Genomic DNA, 27,238 nt, shown 5'->3' with positions numbered 1-27,238 from the left:
CATAGAGAGAGAGGCAGAGACACAGGAGGAAGGAGAAGTAGGCTCCATGCCGGGAGCCCGATGTGGGACTCGATCCCCAGACTCCAGGATCGCGCCCTGAGCTAAACCGCTGAGCCACCCAGGGATCCCCAAAGTGTGTAAGTTCTTTCTAGCAAAGTGGCACCACGTCCAGTTGAATTTATTTTATATTTAATACTCACATACCAAAGCCACGTGCTAAATGACAGCATGATACCCTGTGTTTTTATAATCAACTTTTTGAACATGGGAAAAGTTTATTTTTAGTGCCAAGGATGATCCAAACTGTTCTTCTATTGCAGAAGATGTTTAAAGGGATATGAAGATGACATTGAGATGAAAAATAAATTGGCCTCAGCTCAGAGAAGAAGGCGCTGAGGTCAAGCTGTGCTGTGCAGATGACAGAGCCCTGACTGGGAGGTAGATTTGGGCTTTGGTCATATATTAATCAGTTTTATGACTTTTTAACAAGTAATTTAACTCTGGGGACCTCAGGACTCTTTTAATGCATAAAATAAAAGGGTTTGTACTAGAGTTACTCATTCATTTCCATGCATTAACTGAGCACCTACTTGGAGGGAAGCAATGGGAAGCCCTGGTCTTCGCCATGCTGGAACTCACAATCTGCTCTTCTTCTTTTCGTCCCTGCTACCCCTTTCCAACCCCTGTTTTCTCATGTTTGCAGGTCTAGCTTACTTCCCTTCTTATGCTGCTTACCATCTTTTCCTTGCAACCAGCTCCTTAAGGCTGGTTTAATCCACCCCTATTAGACTGTGAAGCCTAGAATGGCAAGGGTCATATCTTGTACCCTCCTTGCACCCTTTCTAGTGCCTAGCAATAGACATCATACAAAATATATGCTTAATAAATGCTTTCATAGATTATTTTTCTAATTTTGAAAGTAATTCAAAGATTAGTTGAGAAACTGGGGAACAGGAGAAGTGAGTCCTGTAAAGAGGCTATTGCCAGAGTTTAGGAGAAATGATGGAGCCTCCATGAAAGCAGGGACAGTGGGGCAAGAGGAAGCTAGGTGAAGTGGGTGACATTTAGCAGATGGTACTGGTCAACTTGGAGTTTTGAGTCCTTTGGGTTGCTGGGTCAGGACTCAGCAGGCCAAATTGCGGGCCCCACCTGCCAGTGCCAGGCTGTGGGGAGCACGCAGGACGATGGGTGGGGCCCCTGGGGTGGAGATACGAAGCAGGTGGCATGTGGAAGCACGGGCAGGTGGTGGGCGTGGGGAAGAGGCAGGGCTGAGGTGGGTGGGGTAGAGCACAGGAAGGGGGCGGGTGAGTGGGATTAGCTCCCTGGGGAACTGGCAGCAGATGGGAGGGCCTCCTGGGCGGGGCCTGGCAGGAGTGAGTCGAGGACCAGTTTGGGAGAATAGAAGAGGGGGCAGGATTTTTAGGGCAGAGACCCAGACATGGCAGTGTCAGATAAGAAGCTGGGTACAGGGTGGGGACTTGATCACAGATAAAAAACAGAGGCAAGAGTAAAACAGGATTTGATGTTTATTCAGTCCTTCTCTCGTTCCATACATTTCAGCTGTGGACCAGATGTGCCAGGCATGTTACTAGACCAGAAGGGTGGGGAAAGGCAATCAGAAAAGCAAGATTCTGGACTTCATGGACCCCCACATTCTAGCAAGAGAGAGCATAAGATAGAAAAGTAAATATGTCAATAATTTGGGAAATACCAGATGTATCAAACATCTAATTGTGTACCTGAAATGTAGACAGCTTCTATTTGTTAATCATACCCCCCAATAAAGCTGGGAAAAAAAGGGGAAGAAAAATATCAGACAGAGGTGAGTGCTGTTAAGGAAGTAATGCTGGATAATGAGAGGGACCATTGGGTGGCCAAGGAAGGTCAAGCAGGAGCAGAACCTTCTGTGTTGTGACTGGAAGGATAGAACATGGCCATGTGTGTGAAGTTGTGAGGTCCAGGCCGAGGAAATGACGAGGCCCAGGTGGAGGAAAGGACAAGGCCCAGTGAGGAACTGACAGGAGAGAGGGGTAGGAGGAGGACCGTGACACAGGTCTGTGTTCCAAGATGAGGCTGAAGAAGGGGGCAGGAGCCAGACCTCATGGAGTCTGTAGGACATGACAAGGGATTTGAATTTTATTCTAAGGCAAAATGGAAAGACATGGGAAAGTTTAGGAAAGAGGATGGTTTTTGGTACTGAGAATGGTTCTACAGGAGTGTAAAGTTATTTCTCATGGTTCTGGAGGCTAAAAATCCCTGGTCAGGTAAACGTGGTTGGGTTCTGGTGAGGCCCCTCTGACTTGCTTACGGATGGCTGCCCTCCTCCTATGCCCTCATGCTGGTGTTAGGGGAGAGCCCTGGTCTCTTTTCCTTTTATAAGGACACCAGCCTCATCATGGGGGCTCCACCTTCATGACCTCATCTAAATCTCATTGCCTCCCAAAGGCCCTACCTCTAAACAGCATCACACTGGAAGTCAGGGCTTCAGCATATGAATCTGGGGAGACGCTGACATTTCCTCTGTAATGAGGGGTGACTTGACATTTTGGAACTATCTGTTGGCTGCTCGGTGTGGATGAAGGTGGATATGTATGTATGGTGTGGATAGGTATGTGTGGGCTAGGTGGGGCAGGAGGGGATGCTAAAGGTCTGAGATACTAAGTTACTTAAACTTTTATAATAAATCCCTTTTACTAAGGACAGGACAATATTCTAGAGTCTGGGTCTTGGTGAGTTAGAACTAGAAACAGGTAGGGTCTGTTGTGGATCTAGGTGGCAAATGGGTCCTCAAGGTGAGTGACCCAGACTTCCGTGTGTGCACATACGTATGTGTGCATGCTTCTGCAGGGGTGTGGGGGTCGGAGAGGGAGGGCGAAGGAGGGATGGAGGGAGAGAATATCACAAACTGACTTCCAGACCCTACTATTTAAATGACAGCCATCATAGCAGAGGTACAGGGCAATTTCAAGTCTCAACAGTTTCCACAGACCCTAAATGAAACATAGCATGTATGGAAAAATGTGCACGTCTTGTGAGAACAGCGCTATGAGTTTTCACAAGGGGAACACACCTGGGTAACCAACGCTCAGATCAGTAAACAGAACCTTCCAGTGCCCTTTATTCTCCCTTCTGGTCATGGCCCCTCCCCCAAGAGTCACCACTGCCCCCACTTCCGACAGCTTAGATTAGCCTGTGTGTGTACTTAAAATAAATGGAATCGCTGATGCTATTTTAAAGTTGTTTCCAAAGCTATTTTGAAGCTTTTTCCAAAATGACACATGAATTTGGAAAGAGAGGAACCGGGAGGTACTTGAAGACATGCTGTTGAAGTCCCTCCGTAGTCCCTCCGTACAAAGGGCTCCCAGTTTCAAAGTGTCTTTAAATTCAGGGAGTGGTCTGCACGTGGTCTCTAACTCCTGAAGCTTCTGTCTTAAGAAGTCTCATTCTGTGTCCTCCCGTATTGAAAATCTGTCTATTCTGCCGAAAGAAGTAGAACGTGAATTGGGGGTTCCCCAGAGGCTGACCAGCTAGATTGGTCCCTTTGGGGACATGATATTGCACAGCCGAATTTCGCACTTTTGTCTTTGCAAAGCAAAATGTAAGAAAATAATACAATTGAGAGAAACCAATCACTTTTTATCTTATATACATCTTAATCAACCTTCACAACAATATTTTGAAGTAGACATTATTATTACAATTTGCAGGAGGGAAAGCCAAAGCTCAGAGAGGTTAAATGTATTTGCTAGAGTTGGCATTGCTGGGAAATACCCGAGTCGTGGCCTGGCTTTCAACCCCACCTGCCTCATACCACGTCGCCCCCAGCAATGTCAGGAGCGCTCAGTACCACTTCTTCCGTTTCCCTCTATTGATTATGATTTTCAGCATAGAGCAAATAATAACACATGTTTCATTCATTCAACAAATGAGGCCATGCCCCTTCTTGAGGCTGTTCTATGTTCTGGACAGTGTCTCACATGTTGGGGAAAAAATACTGAACAAATAGAGACCTGGTTTGTGTCCTTATGGAACTTGGAATTTAGTGGGGGACACATATAAATAGTATAACTACACAAATGATTGTAAAATAGAAACTGTGAAAAGTGCAAAGAGGGTAAGAGACATGGATACCAGGAGAAGTTATATCTTTTCCCTTGCTTTTTCACCCCCAAGCCCTGCAGACACACACACACAATTTTTTTTTTTTTTTTGTGACAACAGGGACATTGGAGAAAATTTCCTAGAGAATGAATGCTTTTGAGTTGAGTCTCAGGGAGAGGTAGGTACTAACAGAGTGAAAAGGAGAAGAGAGTACATTCCAAATAAAATGAAGAGTATGTGCAAAGGTCCTGAGGTAGGAGGGAACATTGTATACATAAGGGGGTGAAAGAAGAACAGAGTAGCAAGAGTATATGAGGAAGGCAGAACACACTGGGAAATGTAAGAGAGTAAGAGAGAGACAAACAGGAACCAGACCTCCCAGAGCAAAGAACCTGAAGCATATTTCACAGAGAGTTTTTTTTTTTTTTTTTAACAGGGTAGCAAAGCAAATGGAACACAAATTTTCAGCTTCCTTTATCATCTCTCCTGTTCTGGAGAATGCTTTGCTGCTAAGTGTAAAGTCCCTTGGAATTAACTTTATTTGTTTCCTTTTGGGAAATATGTTCATCCCCCAGTGCTTTACAGAACCAAATTAAAAATAAACATCTAAACCAAATTAGGCTGCCTAGAAACACTGATAATATGAGCCAAATTGAAACCAAGTTGACATGCTGAGTTCATGTCAGGTTAACATCACTGTGACCTCCTAATAATTTACCATATTCAATTTTTTTTTAAAGCTGGTCATGTCCATTAATCAAGGAGGCTTGCATTATTTGCATCCCATGGTGAGAGATGAAGCATTGCCATCCCCAGTGGGCCTAGCACACCCTGGTTAAGGCTTGGGATCTTGAAGGTGGACCATGGCGTTTCAAACCACAGAATTTCTGAGAGAAGTTTAATTTTACTGCCGTCACAGCATATTTTTGCTTTAGTTGTACAGAGCATGCAGCAGCTCTGCAGGTATGTGCATCCTGTATTAATAGTTCTTGGCCTGTGGGTATCAGACTTCCAGGAAGAATTGGAATCACTGCACGTGGAACCTGAGACTCCATAGGCATGCCATGTGTTTTCTGTAGACTGATATGATACAGATAAAGTATAAACTGGGCACGGATGCTTTTGTGAGTATGTAACGTGTTATATCTTTTTGTCCTATTTAATCTCAATCAGTAGAGAGTCGAAGTATAACCACCGTACTGGAGGTGGTCCTTGTGAGTTGTTGAAGGAGACATGTAGAAGGAGATCTTCTACTCGTAAAGTATGTGAAGTTTTGCCTGATTAAGGAATTGGCATATTCAGATCACATATTAGTGAGTGTCTAGATTATTTATCATCTTCACAAAAGCTCTGGGATGCTGGTGTAAGGGACCAGCAAACTGATTTTGGGTATAGCCATGATGGGCAGTGGTAGATGCACAGGAATTGTTTGTGGAGATCTGGTAAGGAGGATTCTTATGCAACACTATCGTTGCTAAGATTTACCTGTGGAAGCTAGTTTTTGAAATACCTGCATCCGTGACTAAGTTCCCTCTTTGTGTGTGAATGTACATGCGTGTCTGTGCAGAGTGGGCTGTGAGGCTGAAATTGGACAACCTCACCAGTGCACCCGAGGGTAGATTGAAATCAACTTCTGGACTCATTTTCTGCCAAACACCCCAACGTCCCCAGTGGGCAACTAAGGATCTTTGTGAAGTTGGCTTCCTCCAGAGTTGGGAGCAATGGACAAGCTTGCAGTGCCAGGGGGTCCCTGACCTCAAACTGGAAAGTTTCTCCCCCACCCCCTTTTTAAAAGTTCTTATTTAAATTCCAGTCAGTTAACATACAGTGTAACATTAGTTTCAGGTGCACAATATAGTGATTCAACACTTCCGTACATCACCCGGTGCTCATCACAACAATGCCCTCCTTCATCCCCATCACCTATTTCCCGGATCTACCCCCCTCACCTCCCCTCTGGTGACCATCAGTTTGTTCTCTGTACTTAAGAGTCTGTTTCTTGATTTGCCTCGATCCACCTCTGATTTGTTTGTTTGATGTTTTTTTTTTCTTAAATTCCACATATGAGTGAAATTATATGGTAATTGTCTTTCTCTGACTGACTCATTCCACTTGGCATGCTACTCTCTAGCTCCATCCACATCATTGCAAATGGCAAGATTTCATTCTTTTCTATGGCTGAGTAATATTCCATTGTATATCTATACCACACCTTCTTTATCCATTCATCAGTCGATGGACATTCGGGTTCTTTCCATAATCTGGCTGTTGCAGATAATGGTGCAATAAACATAGGGGTGCATGGATCCCTTTGAACCACTATTTTTGTATCCTTTGGGTAAATACCTAGTAGTGCAATTGCTAGATTATAGGGTGGTTCTGTTTTTAACTTTTTGAGGAACCTCCACACTGTTTTCCACAGTGGCCGCACCAGTTTGCATTCCCACCAACAGTGCACGAGGGTTCTTCTTTTTCCATATCCTTGCCAATTATCTGTTGTTTCCTGTGTTGTTGATTTGAGCCATTCTGACAGGTGGGAGGTGACATCTCATTGTAGTTTTGATTTGCATTTCCCTGATGATGAGTGATCTTGAGTGTCTTTTCATGTGTCTGTTGGCCATCTGCATGTCTTCTTTGGAAAAATGTCTATTCATGTCTTTTGCCCTTTTTTTTTTTAGCTGCACTATTTGGTTTTTTTTGGGGGGGTATTGAGTTTTATAAGTTCTTTATACATTTTGGATACTAACCCTTTACCAGATATCTCATTTACAAATATCTTCTCTCATTGCCGGGGTTGTCTTTTAGTTTTGTTGATTGTTTCCTTTACGGTACAGAAGCTTTTTATTTTATGTCCCAATGGTTTATTTTTGCTTTGTTTCCCTTGACACAGAAGACATATCTGACTCAGTTAGTACAACATCTGACTCTTGATCTCAGGGTTGTGAGTTCAAGCCGCATGTGGAGCCTACTTAAAAAATATTATAAAATAAAGTCCTGAGTGCTCCTTTTGTGTAAGAAAGGTATTTTTGATAGTTAGCTAGCTCTCTAATCATGTATACTTTGCATAAATCATTACCTTTTGTAAGCAGGGCTGATTTTTCCCCCACTCTCTTTGCTTGGCAAAACAGAACCTGTGTCTTCTCATTTTCAATAGGAAAATGAATATCCCATGATCATGAGGACACTGCCTTCTGCTCAGACAGTCCCCATACCATGGTGACCCCAGAGGTAACTTAACTGAGGTGAGGGGGAGAGGGAGGAAAGGTAGCTCATATATGAGCATCCTATACAGCCTGACTTTTTCTGTGCTTAGTCTCACATGAGTCCTGCATCCCAACAAAGGTGACATTACCTTCCCATTTTACAGTTGAGGAGACTGAGGTTCAGAAAGGCTACATAACTTGTTTGGGGTTATAAACCCAAAGGAAGAGGAGGGATCTGAACCTACGTCTGCCTGACCTCAGCTTGGGCTGTTTCCTGAACACCCTGCTATCTCAGTCATGCTCAAGGGGTGGAAAATCTGCTTCCACAGGAAATCTACCTCACCTGGGGCTTTCCCTCTGCCAGGAGGGCAGGCACTAGGTCCTTGAGTGTGTGGCTGCTGGGGTAACATGGCTGAGGGGCAAGGCAGAGACAGTTTCCAAAGTGCCAGTGTGAAGTGTTAGCTTAGGCACGAGAACGGGTTGGGACAGCCTTATCTCGAATTGTCCCTCCCTGCAAAACCTGCCTGCCCCATCAGCCAGAGCGTGGCATTAAAACCCTGGCTGGGTCACTAGCAGCGAAATTAATTTCAATTCCCATTAATTTTAATACGTGTGTACATATGTCACCCAGTCTTTTTTCCCCTTGGGTGATTTTCAAAACTCTGTCATAAAAACAAACAAAAACAAGGAAGGACAAGCCCAAACAGGTTGAGAATCACCGGGGTACTGACGAAATTAGGTTTTCTTATTGGCAGTCTTAATGCCTCCTGCTTTGGCATGGGTTTATTCCCCTTCCTTCTTTTTTTTCTTTCTGCTTTGCAGTCCAAGGAAATGGAGACTCATCTCCTTGGGTACCTGAAGACTATGATTATGTGCTTCCCCGCCTTTCTTCCCTGGATCCAATAATCCACTAAATCCTTCCTCCAAGGGCCAGTGTTCACTACTCTCATCAACAGGAGGAAAGCTCTGATTAAATCGTAAATCTTCTGGCAGATGACGGCCTGCAGACAGTTGGCTGCCATGCTTGTGCTGGCTCTTTCCCATTTGTACATCTCACTGCTGTTTTTTCAAAGTTCCTTTTCCTGAACTGCCTCCTGAATTTCTTCCCAAATAGTTTTAGAAGTTTGGAGGAAGTCAGAGAAATCCCCAGCAGGGATGCTGCTCATTTCTGGGCTTGGACTTGATACTAACAAGGTCTCAGAGGATGATGAAGGTAAATAGCCTGAAAGCATGCTGGCTTTGTGGGGAGGGCAGCGAGAAGGCAGGAGGGCCACCAGCTTCTCTGCGTCTCAGATATTCACAGAACGCACCTGTCACGGTGACAGTTACCCCAGGTGAAGATCTACCACTTATTCATTTTCATCAAGGCAAGTAATCCCTTATATTGAAAACTAGTAAGGTGAGGATTCTGATTTCACTTGGGATTTAGCATGATGAATAAAGATTGTCACATGTCACACTTGTCACTAGTTAGCTGGCTGTGGGACTCGCTCTATGTAACTGCTTTGAACTTGTGTTTTCTTCCATAAATTGGAGATACATATACCTACCTCAAGGGCTTCTGAGTATGAAATGAGGTGACACAGGTGCTATTGGGGTGACCGTATTCTCCAAGCACCGTGTGAGGGCTTGGGCTTGTACACTGGGCTCGCCCTGGCTTTGTGGAGCAGTCTAGAGAGGGTAACATCTAGCAAATTCCTTGTCTGAGGCGGATGTTTCCCGTGTGCTTCTAAAAATAGGCATTACCATTTTAGATTTTAACTGGTAATAAACTTTATACAATGGAAATGAACGAGGATTCCCAAAGTACTCACAATGTCAAAAAAGCTGTAAATCTGATGATAGCATAGTATTCAGTATTATCCTTTCTTGGGCTGATTGAAAGGTTAGAACATGTTCTTATCTCTTGTTTTTAGTGTTTTCATGAGCACAACTTCATTCTGGAAGCTTGCGGAAAATGTTTAGTTTTGATTAGAGCTAAACCATTAAACACACACACACACACACACACACACACACACACACACGTGCAGGGCGGCCTCCACCCACCCCCATACTTTTTACTAACAGGAAAAATAAAAATCATTGTGATAATGACAAGATGTATCTGCCTGCAGCAAGGGATAGCTTATCCAGTGTCTGCCTGGTTCTCTTTCAGTTTAAATCCTCAACCATCTGTGTGTATCAGCAAAACAAATGTCCAGTGCATTTCATGTTCTAACTGGATGATGTTCTAACAGGCCTAATGAAGGATGCTCGGGGCTTGAAAGGGCCCGGGCGCTGCTTGTCCTGCCGCCTGCCGGGCCTTTTGTGCTGTATAGAGTTGTCTCTCTTGTCGGAGACAGGAGCCAGACAGCTGGAAAACTGGTATTTCATTTCCTCTATGATTTATTTCACACCTCTTGGAAGGCTTGGTTGGGGCTGCTATGCTGTCTCCCCATCCTGTTCCACCTATGACTCTCAGAGGGCAGCTCGGGGAATATTTTATTCTCACTTACTTTATGTGCTGGGCAGCATTTATATCCTGTAAATTTAGCATCAAACCTGCTATCAAACAGCTTATGCTTTCTGTTTTCCAAATCTTATTTTTTGTTGTTTTCTGGAACACCTCCATGTTAATAATATTAACCTTCCTTCATTTTAGATTTTTCCACTTTCTTACTCCGAGGCAAATCCTAGCTCTACTAAAAAATCTGACCTTGATTTGGAGAAATATTTTAGCTTTGGATACCGGAGAAAGATTTTTAGGCAGTTTTCTCTTTCGTGAAGTGTACAGATGGGTGTACATCCTTATGCATTTCTTCTAAAAATATAAGATGTCTCACCTAATAATCCCTGAAAGTACATACTACATGCACATTTTACATTCTGTATGCATGGCATGTAGATTTATAACACCATTATGGCAAAAGGAAAGTGGTAGTATTTTTTTTCATTTTAAAACTTTAATAAACTTTAATAAAGTAAATAAATGAATAATGAATAAGTATGTCATTGATTTCAAAAATTAATGAATTGTTTTAGTGACAATTTCTAAATGTATATGTGTGATAAATGAACTTTATAAATATTGCATCAATATATTATGAGCTGGATTTCTATAAATATCAGGACATGGCTCTTATCATTTTCTTTAAATTAACTTTGAAAGAAGACCAGAAAAACAGAAGAGGTGTTATTTACTAATTTTACTTCTTCTTGATATTTGTAGGTGTGCTCTTATCTGATAAATTCCAAGCCCAGCAGATGGGTCCCACTGTCATTGTATTCAGTTCTCTTGTGTGACTATCAGGCCATAGGCACAAAGCAGGGAAGGTGAATCCAGGCAGGGGTTTGGGCATTGTAGGCCATCACTGCCCTCTCCTTCCACCAAAAAGGAACAAAAGATCAGTTCAGCTTGTCCTTTTCTCTGCGCAACTCTATGTATACCCTCCTTCTTGAGGTCTCTATCGCTACTAGGGTAGCATCTGCTACACTTCACTCTACCAACTATTTCATTTGTTCCCTTACTCAGGGGCTCCTTGATGATGGGGGCCCTGACCCACCATCATCTTTGTGCCACCAGCACTAATACATTGCCTGGCACATGACTGGCACTGAGTCATAAATCATAGTTTGTTGAATGAATGCATTCCATTATATGATGTATCAGTCAGGGTTTTCCAGAGAAACGTGGATAGAGAGAGAGGGAGAGAGAGGGAAAGAAGGAGAGAGAGGGAGGGAGGGAGACAGGGAGACAGAGAGAGAGAGAGAGAGAAGTTTATTTTAAGGACTGGCTGATGTGATTGTTAAGGATTGGCAAGTCTAAAATCTGATGGGGGAGGCCAGCAGGCTAGAGACCCAGAAAAAATTTACAGTTAGTGTCCAAAGGCAGTCAGTTGGCAGGATTAGCTTTTGCTTGAGGGAGTTTCATCTTTTGTTCTAGTCAGGACTTCAACTGATTGGATGAGGCCCACCTTATTATGGAGGGCAATCTGCTTTACTCAAAGTCCTCTCATTTAAATGTAAATCTCATCCAAATACAGAAACATGCAGAGTAATATTTGATAAAGTATCTGGGCACCATTGCCCACCAAAGTTGACACGTATCATCACACATGATTTAACTATAGCTTATATAGGCAAAAACTGATTACTTTCTAGGCAACTCTGAAGGAATTGCTGTCATTCAGGAAATATTTATCTAGCTATAATATGTTTTACCTAGACAAATATTCTGAGAAAAATAACACGAGAGTGGCAAATTTTGATATCAGAGAAAAATAGATTCCTCTTCTGTTGCCACTCTAATTTCATAAATGACATGCTATATAAAATCAAGATTTACACCAGGAGCAGAGAATTATTTGTGTGTGTGTGTGTGTGTGTGTGTGTGTGTGTGTTTCAGACCCACAGAGGGAAATGTAGAGAAACAACTTGATTTGATATTTTAAATTTATTTTTGGAACATGGAATAAATGTGTAGTTTGATGATCAAGTACTATCAAGAATTCAGTGAAAACTTTCACCCATTCTTCTCCCCACATCTATTGAGTTCTTTACCCTACCCACTATAGTTAGCTTTCAAATTAGTTTTTAGGGCATATTTCTAGAGTTTCTTGATGCAGTTATAAGGAAATAGAAATACAAATATATGCTTTTATTTTTCAAACATGAAAATTTAAGATTTTTTAATTTAAAGAAGAAAATGTACTCACATAGTTGGATCAGACTAGTGAAATTTATTCACTAAGTAAAATAAATTAAAGTTAAAATTTAACTTTACATTTTAGTTGCCTAAAAAGCTCAAGAATGGGTGGGGGAAGAATGGATTAGTTCAGGACAGTCAAACTTTTGGATGTGAAAATATGGATTTTCTTGTATATAAACTCCAGTTTGTTAAAGTTCTCATTGCAAAACCATTTATTGCATTTCCAACAGGAACTTGCAGATATTTGTTTTTGCTTTTTTAAGACTTCATATAAGTAGAATGAAAAAAAAAACCCCAAACATTTAGCAATAAAATATGTGAAAGCCATTTCATTCACGTTCACACTATCATGATTGAGTACATTGACAGAATTAACTGATCAATACTTATTATTTGAGAAGGATAACATTCTTAAATGACTCAGTAGGAGGGTAATTTTTACCAAATTTTTTTTAAATGATCTTAACCAGGTAAATATTAAGGAAATCCAGATTATGGTTAATGTCTCATCCAGGTAAGAATTTACCCTCTGGATTCACTACCTGAGAAATAAAATGTTTTCTGGAAGTCATGCCTATGAAAAGATAATAGCATACATTTGCCTAAGCAGCCAGCAGAGAAATAATATTACTTGGTCATACAGCACAATCATTATCCAAAACCTTTCTCCTGTGACTACATGAAAAGATAGCTTTTGACTGTACAGGGTAGACATGCCCTGCTCTGGGAAAGTTTTAGCTCGTGGGAAGAGATGAAGGAAGAAGAAGCTGTAGGATTTCATGGCATATTAGCTGTGTGACTTGGAGACATGGAGGCAACGGGTAGTCCAAGGTTTCTTGCATGGATGGTAGATGAGTGTACAATGCTGTTCCCTTGGTGGGGAAGCTGGCTAGTTAGCAACCAGAGCATTCTGTAGGTTTATATGCTGGGGCAGTGCAGAGTAGTGGCTGAGAGCAGGGTCTTTGGAATCTGGCTGACATAGATCTGTGTGTCCTTGGATACTGAATTTGCACCTTGGGTTTCTTCTCTGAAAGGTGGACAGAATAATAGTGCTTACTTCATAGGCAGGCTGTTGTGAGAATAAGTAAAATAACAAGTAAATAATAAGTATAATAATGCATGTAATGTGTAAACATAAGTAAAATAACACATGTGATACCTTTAAAGGGTGCCTGGAACCAAGGAACCTGGTAGGTCTTCAGTAAATAGCACAAGTAACTCATGACACATGTCACATAGGTACAGGAATTGCTGTACAACCAGTCATGCTGGCTGCAGTCCAAGGGGACAGCCGGAAGAGCCGGGGCCTAGGGATGGAGATTCTAGGTCTGATGGAAAGAAAGGAAATGATGGATTCCAAGTCAAAACTGTGGGAGAGGTAGGGTGATGTAGAGGTAAAGATTCTGGAGACCCATTGCTTGAGTTCAAGCCCCAGTTCTACTACCTAACAGATGTGTGGCCAAGACAAGTCACATCACCTCCCTGCACTGCAAATTCTATCACCTTTATTGACTTGTTGTCTCCTGGGTTTTGTGTATTTAGAACAGTACCTGGAAGTATACAAGTGTTAGTTGTTACTGTTGCTATTTTTATTGAAATATGTGACATTTCTGCCTCTCATGAAGTTACAGAGCATAAATTGAATCTGGTGAGGTGAATCAGCATCCCAAGTCCACTCAGAATGGCTGTCATTGTGTGAATTATGTTGATCCTATTCTATAAAATAGCTCAGGTCAACATTTTAGGCTCCATCTTGGATGGGCCACTGGGAATGGTGGAGACAAATAATTGACAGGTCAGAACTAGAAATGAAGTTCATGATCATCCAGTCTGTTGGCTTTCAGGCTCTTTTTGTGGCCTTGCTTCAAAGAATCCCAATTAAACAGGTAAATAGCCCTTTTAAGGTTCATTTCTTTTAAGTGAAGCCGAAGTGGGCCAGGCATCCCATTTGCTCACAACCTCTTCCATGCCAGAGGGACAGTCCCTGCAGGGGCAGTGTCTCAAGACACATAATAATAGTAGTGGTAATAACCGGCATTTATTGTGTGCTTCCTACTTACCAGGTACCGGTTCCCACTCCTTCCTATTGCCAAATTGTTTTCTTTGTCTTAGTTCATCCACTTCACAAGTCTTTGTGAGATAGTTACTATTTACATCTTAAATGTACATACAAGAAAACAGAGTAAATAAGACTTCCAAAGTAATTTAAGGAGTGGCTAAACTTGAACTTGCTGCCAGTTCCAGGTGATTTCAGAGCCTGTGGTTTCAATCACAATGCTCTATGCATCCCGCTGAAAGCAACTAGGTGACACCAGCTTATTTTGTAAGCAAAGAAATATCCCCAATTGAATGGCTCGTTAAACGTGCTTTCTGAGGTCCCTGCTGGTGGAACTCAAACAGCAGTGATTTCCTCATCAATTGTCACCTTGCAAGACTCCCCAGAACTTACCTCCACCACAGATTGGCCTGACATCTAACCCTGCTTGGTCTCCATCTGGTGGAATAGCACTCTATTTGCTGTGTGGTTTGAACCATATCCCCATGTGTTTGTATGTTCTCTGATCTTTTCAAAAAATAGAAAGACTGAAGACTATATTTGCACTAAGATACAAAATTTTGCAAAATGAATGATTTTTAGCCCAGGGATTTTCATGATGAACTCTGTTTCTAGTATCCTAGATTTTATGCCTTACTCTATAATCATGATATATCTTTCTAACTAAGGCACTGATGTGGAGATGCTACACCTTCAGCTTAACAGAAGCAGAAAGTAGCAAGAAATGCCTTTTAGGAATGCTAACTACATACTGTGTATACCGAAGACAACTATGGAGAAGATGTTTAGGATACGAGGCTTAATATATATTCAAAAAAATTCAAATCTCTCACAGTTATCAAAACATTGTGATATGGGCATGAGAAAAGACAAACAGATCAGTGGCACAGAATAGAGACAAAGGCTACTTAAGTATGTGACAGCAGTGGCTTTTCAGTTTAGCTACAAAAAAATTGGTGCCGGCAAAATTGTTATCCATCAAGAAGAAAAGAAAGTTGTACCCCTCCCTCACATCGTATAGAAAAAAAATTCCACATTAAAAAAATGAGTAAATATTTCAGGATACAAGGATAAATATTTTTAAAATAAAATATAAAGTAAAATTAGGTAACTTTAGGTGAGAAAGAGACTTGATTTATTTATTTTTAAAGAAAGAGAGAGTGAGGAACACAAGAAAAGAGGGAGAGGGAAAGAGAATCTCAAGCAGACTCTGTCCTGAGCACAGAGCTCCACATGGAGTTTGATCCCAGGATGCTGGGATCATGATTTGATCTGAAACCAAGAGTTGGATGCTTAACTGACTACACCACCCAGGCACCCCGAGAAAGAGACCTTTTAAGCAAGAAAACAGTCTTTAAAAGTATAAAAGAAAAGCATGTGTAAGATTATATTAGCTTACAAGACAAAAAAAAGGCACATGATAAATTGCATGTTGTAAAAAATATGACTGCAGGTCAACATCCATAGCACATAAGTGCTCCTATTTACTTGTAAAAAAATGTAACATCTCAATAAAAAACAAATAAACAAAGGGCACGAGAAGGCAATTTACAGAAGAGAAAATCCAAATGGCCAATAAATCTGTAAAAGGCAAGTAATTTTCCTACTAATCAAGAAAATACAAATTCATGTGGCAGCATAATTAAAGTTTTTTTCCACTAAATTGTTTGCCAAAAAATTGAGAAGTAGCACTAAAACTTAGTGCTGGCTAGAAGTGGAGAGAAAAGGGCATTCTCATTTATTGCTAGTGGGAACGGGAGACACTGTAGTGTTTTTCAAAAACAGTCTAACAACAACATCTGTTTCATTGGGCCAGGAAGACCCCTTCCAGAAACACAGACTCAGTATTGAAGGGCATGGGAAGGAGGACTTTTCATCCAGATTCTTCATAGTGGCAGTATTTGTACTGGAAGTAACCCAATGACCATTAGTAGATCAATGATTGAATAAGTTGAGGTATGCAGTCCTCCTTATCTGTGGTTTGGAGGCTTCTTCTTCTTCTTCTTCTTCTTCTTCTTCTTCTTCTTCTTCTTCTTCTTCTTCTTCTTCTTCTTCTTCTTTAAGATTTTATTTATTTATTTGAGAGAGAGAGAGAGAGAGAGAGAGAGAACAAACAGGGGGAGCAGCAGAGGGAGAGAGAGAAGGGAGCCTGATGCGGGACTGGATCCCAGGACCCTGGGATCATGACCTGAGCTGAAGGCGGACACACTTAACTGACTGAGCCACCCAGGTGCCCCTGTGGTTTTGCTTCTAACATTTGAATTCCCTACAGTCAACTAACTGCAGTCTGGAAGAAGATGATCCTTCTTTTGACATATGCTCAGAAGGTCAGTAGAGGCTGAATGCTAGGAAACATGCCTACGTCATTCACCTCACTTCATCTCCTCATATAGGCATTTCTCATCTCATGTCATCATAAGGACAGGAAAGGTGAGTACAGTACAGTAAGACATTTTGAAAGAGACCACATTCACATAATTTTTGCTATACTATATTGTTATAATTTTCTTTCTTTCTTTCTTTCTTTCTTTCTTTCTTTCTTTCTTTCTTTCTTTCTTTCTTCCTTCCTTCCTTCCTTCCTTCCTTCCTTCCTTCCTTCCTTCCTTTCTTTCTTTCTTTCTTTCTTTTTCTTTTTTAAAGATTTTATTTATTTATTTATTCATGAGAGATACACAGAGAGGCAGAGACACAGGCAGAGGGAGAAGCAGGTTCCCTGAGGGGAGCCCAATGTGGGACTCGATCTCTGTACCCCAGAATCATGCCCTGAGCCAAAGGCAGATAGATGCTTAACCACTGAGCCACCCAGGCAGTCATATTGTTATAATTTTCTATTTTATAAGTAGTAATTATTGTTAATTTCCTACTATACCTAACTCATGAATTCAACTTTATCATAAGTATGTATGCATAGGGAAAAAAACAATGTATATATAGAGTTTGGTATTATCCACAGTTTCAGGCATCCACTGAGGGTCCTGGAACATATCACCCATAGATAAGGGGGGAGCCACTGTACATATAGAATATAGAATATAATGTATCTATGAAAAAGAATGAGTTAGAAGTATATCTGCTCATTGTTCACTAGGAGAATGTTCACGGCGCATTGGTAAATACGAAAACAAATGGCAAAACAATGTATATAGTATGAGCCCATTTTTGGAAAAAAAAAAGTACCCAAAGGAAAATCCCTTTGTATGTAAGCTTGTAAGTATTTGTATGTGTTCATATGATGGTGAACAGAGATGTCTCCAACATTGAAAATCGGGAGAGAGAGAGAAAATTGGGAGAGAGACAAAATATGACAGGTGAGAAAAACATAGATCACTGAAAAGGGGAATTTGCCCCAAACATAAGCAAATAACAAGTAGACATGAGGCAATCCTCAACTGTATGTACTGGAGAGACTAGGAAGCAAAAACCAGTTTACCTACAGGCGGTACACAGAAGAGCCCCTTCAGAAAGATGCGTGCTGGTGGTACGTGGTGCTGGGAATCCTTCATCTACACAAAACTTCTGGGTGTTCCTATTTGGACATTCTACTGTGACTCAGAATTCCTCTTTTTATCCTGCTTCTCTCAGTACTCAGCACAGTGCTGTGCACAGGTGATCTCAGTAAATGGGCGCTCTCGTGGCACAGGACCAGGACACAAAGCAAGAAAGCTGAATGCAGATGAGCGGGGTTCCCCATGTGGCCCTGTCCTCCGTTGGCTGGGGCTCTGCTCACAAACTGAGCCTGCTGGGCTTTCTGCCTGGGGGCACCAGGAAGGGATGAAGGAGAGGCCATTCCTGGACACCCTATCAATAGGTGTATTGAGTCTTTGGACAAAAAGTGAATTTGGAGCTGGCAAATGCCGTGTCCAGTGGCCTGAACAGAATGAGAGGGGGTGACCGGGCAGCATTTTTTCAGTCTGTGCTTTTGCCACAGGATGCAACAGCTTTGGATTTGTTTCCAGGATAGGGAATCCTCGACTGTTGGCATGCCTTTTATGTGCTCTGTGGGATTCAGCCCCAGGCCGGAGATGGAGGGCTAATGAAAATGACTATTGGCTGAGGCAAACCCCATCTCCGTGAGGACAGCAGAACTGTATGGGGATCCTCTGCCTATGGCAACAAGGTTGAAGCCCAAACCTTCTGTTTCTATAGCATCGCCCCTACACATCCCCCCCTCATCTTCACCATCCTCTCCCCCCTCCACCCCCTCCACCCCCTCCTTTGTGCAGGGCTCTGAGCTCATTTGCTTGGATTCTTTCCATTGCAGGCTTCAATTCAGCCATCAAACTGAATATTGAGTGAAGAGCAGGGAAGGAAGAGTGCTTCTGAAAAGAAAAGTAGAACAAGAGGAAAAGCATGACGTGGTGGGCTTGGGGATTCCTTTAAAGAGTGACTATACTGAGGGATGAATGGTCAGTAAAGCACCTCTCTTGCTGGGTATGGCTCAGTCTTAAGTCTTGTGTTCTGGTCCATTTACTTCCTGCTGCTCCTGAAGAGTCATCCCCCTTAAGAACCTGCTCTAGTGGCCGAAGTGAATGAATGCTGGTGTAGTCCCTCCCAGCAGCACAGGCATGTGTACCCAGGCATGCTCACACACGCTCACACACATAGACCTACACATCGCATACACATACACACAGTGTTACTGATTATTGTCAGCATTTCAAGAAAAAAAAATGAGTTCTCATCTTCCCACTGTGCAGTGGTATGGTGCAAGGCAGTTGATGGATTGAAAGTTCTTGACTCTGTTTGGAGATGAGATACAGCTCATCTTTTTAAAATTCTTTTAAAAATTCTCAGTTCTAACTTCCTATGTTTGGCTTTGGAATTGACTGCACAAATCTACAAACCACCAGCACTCTGAGGTGGCTCCCCAGAAGCCACCGGTGTTGGCAAGGCCACATGCCCTTCAGAGGTTTTAAAGGAGGGTCCTTCATTTCATTTTCAAGCTTCTGGTGGCATTCCTTGCTTTGCGGCTGCATTACTCCCATCTCAGTCTCTGTCTTCTCTTTTGCTCTGATGTCCTCTCTTGTGTCTTCTATAAGGAACCTGTCATTGCATTTGTGGCCACCTGGTTAATTCAGGGAAATCCAGACTTGAGGTCTTTAGCTTGATGACATCTGTAACACCCCCTTTTCCCAATAAAGTCTGACTCACAAGTTTTGGGGGCTAGGACTTGGACATATCTTTTTGAGGACCACCATTAAACCTGCCTCAATGTTTAAAAGCAAGATAAGGCATTCTCCTGTTCAAAACCCAGGCCTGGCTTACTATTATGCTTAGAGTTATAGATTCTTTGGTTAATAAGGAATAAGACCTTGGTTAATAAGACCTTGGCCAGTCTGGTCTTCATGATTGTTCAGTATCATTCACTGCATTCCAGCTACAGAAGCCTCCCTTCAATTTTTCGAGCACACCAAGCATTGTCCATCTTCAGGCTTTTTATGGCCCATGTTCTAACCTGAATCTGGAAATTCCTTTACCCCTGCTCTTCCTCAGGTTGGCTCCATTTCTTCTGTATCTGCCAGCTTAAATGTCATCTCCTGGAACCATATGTAATACAGGTTTTAACATTATCCTTTATAGTGACAACTTCTTGATTATCTCTTGGTCGTTATTTGTAATGATTTATGTATCAGTTTCCTGTCTAGGTGTTCTACGAGCTCTATCATGGACTTTGTCTATCTTAGTCATTGTTTTAGCCACCAAATCTAGCACAGAGTAATACATATGTGTTGAAGGAAGGCATGCATGAATGAAAGATGCATTCATGCATTCTTCATTTGGGAGATGCTCAGATGGCACTCAGAATGGTGCCAGTACTTCATGCCCCCGTGAACTGTGTCAAAGGCTTGGATCCTTAACCAGGAAGCCATTTCTTATTACACAAACCTATGAGGATACAGTAGCAGATTAGCAAGGTTAGCAAGATGCTCAGGGATTTCTGCCTGTGTAATGGGTTGGTATTAGGGTGGAAGAAACCTTTCAGACAATGATGGGTCTTTACTAAAGGGTGAAACTCTCAGCATTTCTTCTTGCCAGCTTTCCCAGCAAATAAGAGGTTGGTGGTTCTATTTCCAGAGGGCTACCAAAAAGGTATTGCTTTCACCCTCAGAGAAAAGCATTCCATTTCAGCTGAGCCAGAAGAAACACAGGTAACAGAATATGAAATGGGATGTTCTCTGTTGCCTTAGGTTTTTGCCTAACACCCTGAAGCTTAGGCTTATAGGCTCTGAGCACCCCCACATCATTGGGCAGCAGCCAAGGGGCTGCCACGATCCCATTCTGGGAGCAGGTAAGGGTCTCCCAACTCATCCTTTAAAACCTCACCAACCACCCCATGTAGCCTATTTAAGCAAAATCCTAGAATTCACTGAAGAAGGGAATTAGGAATAATGAGGTAGCAGCCTAGTGGGGAGTGTTGGGGTCTGGAGGGAGGGGTTCATGGGTAAATCCTCAAGGAGGTTTGCCTGCCAGAAGAGCAAGGCAAGAGGAAGAAGTGCAGGTGTCAGAGCCAGGGGTCAGGCTGGGCTGGAGGGAGAAGAGAGGCTTGGGCTCGGGTGAGCATTAGAATTTGACACCAGAATGAATCCTATTAAATGGGACTTGCTTTAAGTAGAAAGGAAAGCTAATGGACCTACAGTCTGAGATGATGTCAAGGGAAGATAGGGGCATTTAAAAGGGTATATTTCAACCAATAATATATGTTGATTTTTTTTGTTTTTTTATATGTTGATTAATTGAATTTAAATAAAATAAATTTTTAAAATGAAAGAGTATGTTACAAGGCTGTGGTTGGGAAAGAAAATGAAAGCTATCTCCTGTTTATCCCTCATGAATTTTGGTCTGTTCAATAAAACCAATTAACTTATTATTAGAATTAGTCTATTCAATATAAACCATAGGAATAATAAGGTTTAATTTAAAAATATTTATATAGACAATAATGATTAACCTTTACTGAGCATTAACATAAGGTACTGTACTGTTTTATATACTCTGTGGGTGTGTGTGAGTGTGTGTGCTTGTGTGTGTATACAGACATCTTGTAACACACACTTATGAGACCTCATAAATTCTTGTGACAACCTAATGAAGTAGAGACTGCTGTTATCAACTCATTGTAAACAATTAATGGAGGCATAATAGATAAAATAATTTATCCAAGATCACCCAGCTAGTGAGTGGCATAGAGGTTGAACTCTAGTCTGTCCTACAACAGAACCCCAAGATTTCAACCACTCTGCTCTATTATTGTCTAAAAATATATGCAGATATATATTCTATTTGCTTGAAAGGGAGAATGAAGGAGGAAAATATTCTGGATTCTGTAAAAATAGGCATAACTTGTAATTGGGTTCTATGCAAAATGCATGAAAAGACTTGATTTCACCTTACCCCTTCAATTTCTTATAGTCTAACTGCAAAAGTAAAACCAGTATACAGTACCACTGCCCTCCCTGAGGACCGCTTATAATGTTGGGAGCCCAAAATAAGCTCAGACCCAAGGGTGCAGGGTGGGAGGATTTCTGGAGACTAAGATGCAAGTTTGTTTTTGTTCATATTTGTGAAAAAGCCAGAGAAGGACTCTATATCATGTAATATGTCTAATATAGGACATCCGGGTTGCATAGTCTTTGAAGTGCTGGAAATAAGCAGAGCAAAGGAGTGGTCAGGGAAAGTGTAGTGGTCTGTTGGTAAACTGGCTGGTGGCAGGAGCATTGTGGTGAGGGGACCTGCCACCCTCTGGAAGTGTGACCTTAGGCAACTCATTTCTCTTCACTGAGTTTTAGTTTCCTTATTTGTAAAATGAGGCATATGGGTCATATTGTTTCCAAAGTCCTTCTTCAGTGATCAGTTCTATGATTCTATGAGTTTGTGAGATAGTGTAGAATGGTTAGGGCAAAGAAGGAGGCAGAGAATAAGCCATGTATGTGAAGCAAACAGAAGCTAAAAAAACAAAAAGAAAGAAAAGTTAGTTATAGACTTTCTTGCCCCATTGCCGTTCCTTCCGACAGAAACAACCTCTAAAAAAAAGATTTGGAAAACTTATATCAATAGATGATGGAGCCAAGAAACTTAAAATAATCCTGCCATTGAACAGATTCATGTTATCCAGAAGCTCATATGCTTGTTGCATCTTCAAGGAGACACAGCATGCTCGGAAAATTGCCTGATAAATATGCCACACTGCCCTGCACAGGTTCAAACACATCCCTGGTCATGTCAGCACTTTGATGCTTCCTGGGGCCCTTTTCATTCTCATTAGCATTTTCAGAAGGTTATATGATTCAAATCTATTAGTGAGATATGCTCCCCACCAACCCCCAAGTCGTGAGGGCCTAGGATGAGAGAAGACAGGGCAATGGACTTGGGGCAGACTCACCGCCAGCCCCACATTCTTCTGGTAAATGGACGAGTCTGTGTCTTCCATGGTAAAAGAATGGGTCAAGACCCCTTCAGACACTGTCTCCGGTGGGTCAGAGTTCACAGGCTGCAGAGTAGGGGGTACTCATTTGGAAAGACCCTTGTGCTGACTCTAACCCTGTCCTTGAAGAGACTTTTTTTTTTGCTTCTCTAGACACTTGCAGGCACCCTGGTGGGTTGACCCCAGGGACTCACATCTCAATTTGAGACCAGCTCTCTGGCTGTCACATTCACTTCGACATAACCCCTCCTTTCATGAGAATGACCTAGAGGTGACCCTCTGAAGGAGACAGCATGTCTGTGGTATTTGGCAGAACCGATAACTATAGTCTATTTTCAAGAGCGGCTGGGAGAGATGGTAGCGAAGCACAGGCACATGGGTGCCCGTCTGTGTCTAGCTATCCAGGAGATGCTGAACTCAAAACACTGTTTTAAGAACAGAGTAGCTCAGAACAGAGCAAAGCTCCCATGCTATTTGAGGCGAAGATGAGCAGGAAACAGGAGGCTTTAAGTCAGGAGCAAATCTGAGTTGATGGGAACTTTGAGCTCCTTTTGGAGCAGCCAATAAGTGGGTTTGTAAATAGAGACATAATTTTTTGGAAATCTGCTTGAAGTAACCTGGGTGGAGGACAGCCTGGGCTTGAGTCCTTAATGGAGGTATCAGGAGGAAATTAAGTAGTTATTGTCTCCTGTTTTGGACAAGGCTAGAAAAGATATTGATTCTCTCTATAGGCAATGCACGCTTATCAGCATGAACTCATTTATACCATGTGCAAGCAAGTTGTCTCCTTTTATATGTAAAATGCCCAGAACAGGCTTTAGGACAAGGAACCTGGAGTGGGAAGGGTTTGGGAGGGGAGAGGTGGCAAGATGAGATCGTTAGGGGGATCTTGTGGTGGTTGTGATATTAAGATGAGAGCCGGGCCCATAAAGTGGCTTTGGGCTTGAAGAAGAATTTGCTACAGATCAAAAAAGTATAGAATGACTGGTCTTTCAGAAAAGTTCCTGAATGAAAAAGTGAAAGATAGTCAAAATACGGGGACATATGAGGAGATTCTTTTTTTTTTTTTTTGGCCACTTTGGCACGTGGGGGACAGGACTTGTCTGACCTCAATGACCTGTGACCATGGAATAGAGTATGGTGTATACATTTGCTAGGGCTACTGTAACAAAGTACCTAGATTGGGTGGTTTAAATTACAGGAATAAGTGCCCCACTGTTCTGGAGGCTAGAAGTCCAAGATCAAGGGGTAAGCAGGGTTGGTTTTCTCTAAGGCCTCTCCTTCGCTTGCTGACAGCTGCCTCTCCCCTGTGTCCCCACATGGTCATCCCTCTGTGTGTCTGTCTCAATCTCCTCTTCCTATAAGGAACTAGTCAGATTAGGGCCACTACCATGACCTCATTTTGACTTAATTACCTCTTTAAAAGCCCTATCTCCAAATACAGGTGCATTCTGAGGTGCTGGTGTTAGGACTGCAAACTATGAATTTTGGGGAGACACCATTCAGCCCACAACAGGTGGTATTCTGGGAAAAGCTGTGAACCAGGAGGCAGATCACCTGAGTTAATCCTCACCTTGCCACTAGCTATGGCCCTCACTTTTAGTCTTGGATCTCTCAGCTTCTGCTCTTGCTTCATGCTAAGATTCAGAGAATGTCAGCTTCACTAGTGAGGTACTTTATATTACGCTTATGCATTCCAGACATCTCCAATTTCTGCACAATTCTGTGGTCATCCTTTAGTAGCAAGATAAGATGGTCTGAGTCTCTGTCTTACATGTTGTAGAAGTAATCTCTGCTACTCTTTGAATTTTCTGAGGGGCTTCATTCTCCAGGGTCCCCAGGGCTGCCCCTGGCCCTTGCTCCTCGGCTTCTGAGACTCTTCTCATCCCAGATCAGCCCCTTCTCTCAGAAGCATCCAATGAGGACTTAAGACAGAATTTTACTGGAGGTTTTGGGGAAAAGGGTAGCAATGCAAGGGTGGTAGCATTACATTTCACTCCAGGGAAAAATCTTCAAGCTGAATCATGGATTATCCTATTTTAAATTTCTATGACCTTTTCTTATTTCAGAGCATCTCTTGCCAAGCCACCATCTCCCACTTTGGCTCCTGCTTTCTGGCCACCAGTTGGACTCCTTTCTTTCCCTCAAACTTTCCTTCTATTTTCTTTCTTCCTGGCGCTCTCACAAACCCCACCCCAGTATCTCAAGCTGTCAGCGAATGACTCCTAAAATCCCATTATTTTCTTATGCAGAATTGTATCTCATTCCAGTTTCTGCTTTCCTTTGAGGTGGCCACTGGGAGGAGGAGTAGGGGGAGTGGGGCTCACCTTCCTCAACCTAAGACCCATAGAGAAATATTCCCAAGGGTCATTTCTTCCACTGTGAATCATGCCTCCAGTGTGTTAAAGCAGCTCTGTCTCTCTGTTTAAAATCACATTCTCGTCTCATTCTCCCATCTACTCCTTTAACTACACTCTGTACGATGGCCTTAGGCACCACTCTTTCATCTGTGATGTAGGTGAACTGATGTTACAACAGCTTGGAGTACATTTTGGTATTTTTGTGTAGTGTGAATATCAATGGTAAGGAAAAAGGAGACACACTTTCTCAACCTGGTTCTATGGTACTGATGATTGTTTCAAGTAGAAAAACATTATAGAGTCATTTATCTGATTGTATCTCAGTCAAGAATTAAATGGGTCAAGCAAGAAGTAGCCCATTTCATATCTATTATTACTGGAAAGTGCCAGTCCTTTTTTCTCTATTATGTCTTTAAAACAACAACAGCAAACCAGCCCTGAATCTCTTGAAAATTCTCTGCAGCTGTGCTAATGTTTCAGCGTCTGCACCTTGCCCAACCCTTTGGAAGTCAGTGCTTTGTATCTCAACACATCTTGGGGCCACAGAGGAGCTTTATGGCAAGAGCACAGGCTCAGGAGACAGAAGGTTTGGGTTTCCGCACTTAGCCTATGACTTGTTGGTTACATGACCCTGGAAAGTCACAGAAGCTCTCCAAGCTAGTCCCCTTATCTATAACATGGGGAAGAATCCTGTTCCCTTGCTTACAGGATTGAGTGAGATTTCATTACCTGGAAGCACTTTTTGGCTAGAAAGACTGGAAGCCAAGTGTCTGAGCTGGGTAGCTGCTGTCACTTCAGACATGTTCGGGCATGTCTGGAGGTTTAATTGGCACGTTGACCAGGTTCAGGCTTGTCTGACCAGCTCAGGGGAGGCACAATGACTGATTTTATTGAATCCGACAATTGGCCCCCAAGAGTAACACCTGGCACGGCGTCTGAGCGGGAGCTAGAACGCAGGTGTTCATGCTGCGTCCAGGAATGCTGGTTGGAAGGGAGAAGGGATGGTGTGCACAGGTGAGAGCATGCCTCCATATTGTCCTCTTGCCTCAGAGAACTCACACTATGTTCCTTGAAAGAGGGAACTGGTATGAGGAGTGGGCCAAGGGATAGAGGCCTATCCCTAGAGATGCCTTCAAGTACTGAAATTGAGAGCAGTTCCCCTGTGAGACCCGGTAACTCCGGGTAACACTAAAGCTGATTCAGTAGAGTGATGCTAACTGCAGCCTCAGGGCTGGACTTAAGTTTAGTGGGTCCTGAGGTTGTGAAATGTCAGGCATTCTCATTAAGAGAAGAATACACAAATGTAAAATTTAGCAGGAACTATTTCTTTAGAATGATAAAATAAACCATAATAATGTGCATTTTTAAAAAGCTGACAAATAGTACAAAGCCCAGGAAAATAACAATATATATTTTTTTAGTTGTCTGACACATCTCTTTAATACCTTTTTTTTTTCTTTCTTTGGTGACACACATTTTGATCATCTCTTCATATGACAATGATTTTGACTATCACTTTCTATTAGGGAGAATGAAAACATAATTTGGTCTTCCAGGATGGTTAATCGAAATTAATTCTCAATTATTGATTGTTAGGATGAATAAAAGAATGAAGACAATGCAAATGATGTACTCTGCGTGGGATTCCTACAGCTTGAGCTCAACAAACACAAGAATCTTGAAAGATCTCATTTTGAGTGATTCCTATAATAAAAAGAAAAAATACATGGCACGTTCATAATTGTACATACCAACAAAAGACAGTCTCTGTTTTGACTAGGTGTTGATGAGAACAAATTGTCTGCTTACATGTTTACATGTCTACAGCTACAAGGAATTCCCACAGAGAAGCTTCTGTCAGGTGCATTTCAAACTTCATTCTCTTCTGTGCGCCCCTGGCATCACAATGCCAGGTCTCATAAGACCTGTACATGTTGAGTTAGAGCCTTTGGTCTTGCTCCTTCATTTTTGCATACCAGGTGAGTTGGCACAAGGGTAGTAGAAAAGTCACTGGAAAGTCATTTCTATACTTACACTGCAACTTAAATATACCTGGAATAGACTTTGAGCCAGATTAAGTAGATTCCCATTAATTCCAAAATAAACTTCCATTTACCAGATTCCAAAAACGCCCTTGGCCACTCCAGTGCCACTGGAGACAAAGTGAAGTATAATGGAGGGCAAATCAAAGAGGAAAGGGCATGTGATCTTGGCCACTTGTAGCTAAAACATTTCACTCCTGCAAATTCTAGAAAAAAAATGACCACATGAACTCACTGCCAGAGACTTCTCTGGGTTCTTAGATGCAGACCGTGGAAGTGAGGGAATCTCAAAACTGAAGCCTCATTATCTTTTGAGGAAGTATGCCTCTGGCTGAAACAGAAAAACTCCTGAATTTTGGGGCGT

General features: G+C 42.1%; 1 long non-coding RNA gene across 2 annotated transcripts; it reads left to right on the top strand.

The window, feature by feature from the left end:
* LOC125754377 (uncharacterized) lies at window positions 1-26,582 on the top strand. 2 transcript variants are annotated; one of them, XR_007408360.1, is made up of 3 exons: window positions 1-137; window positions 321-438; window positions 26,429-26,582. It is a non-coding gene; the product is annotated as an uncharacterized LOC125754377 (long non-coding RNA). The 2 variants fall into 2 exon arrangements; XR_007408359.1 differs by lacking the exon at window positions 26,429-26,582 and having other exon boundaries at window positions 321-550.
* The last annotated feature ends 656 nt before the right edge of the window (window positions 26,583-27,238 follow it).

This window comes from Canis lupus, chromosome 35, assembly GCF_003254725.2.
Source record: "Canis lupus dingo isolate Sandy chromosome 35, ASM325472v2, whole genome shotgun sequence".
Classification (NCBI taxonomy): Eukaryota; Metazoa; Chordata; class Mammalia; order Carnivora; family Canidae; genus Canis; species Canis lupus.
Note: the sequence above shows the minus strand (reverse complement) of the source record. Positions and strands in the feature narration are given on the sequence as shown.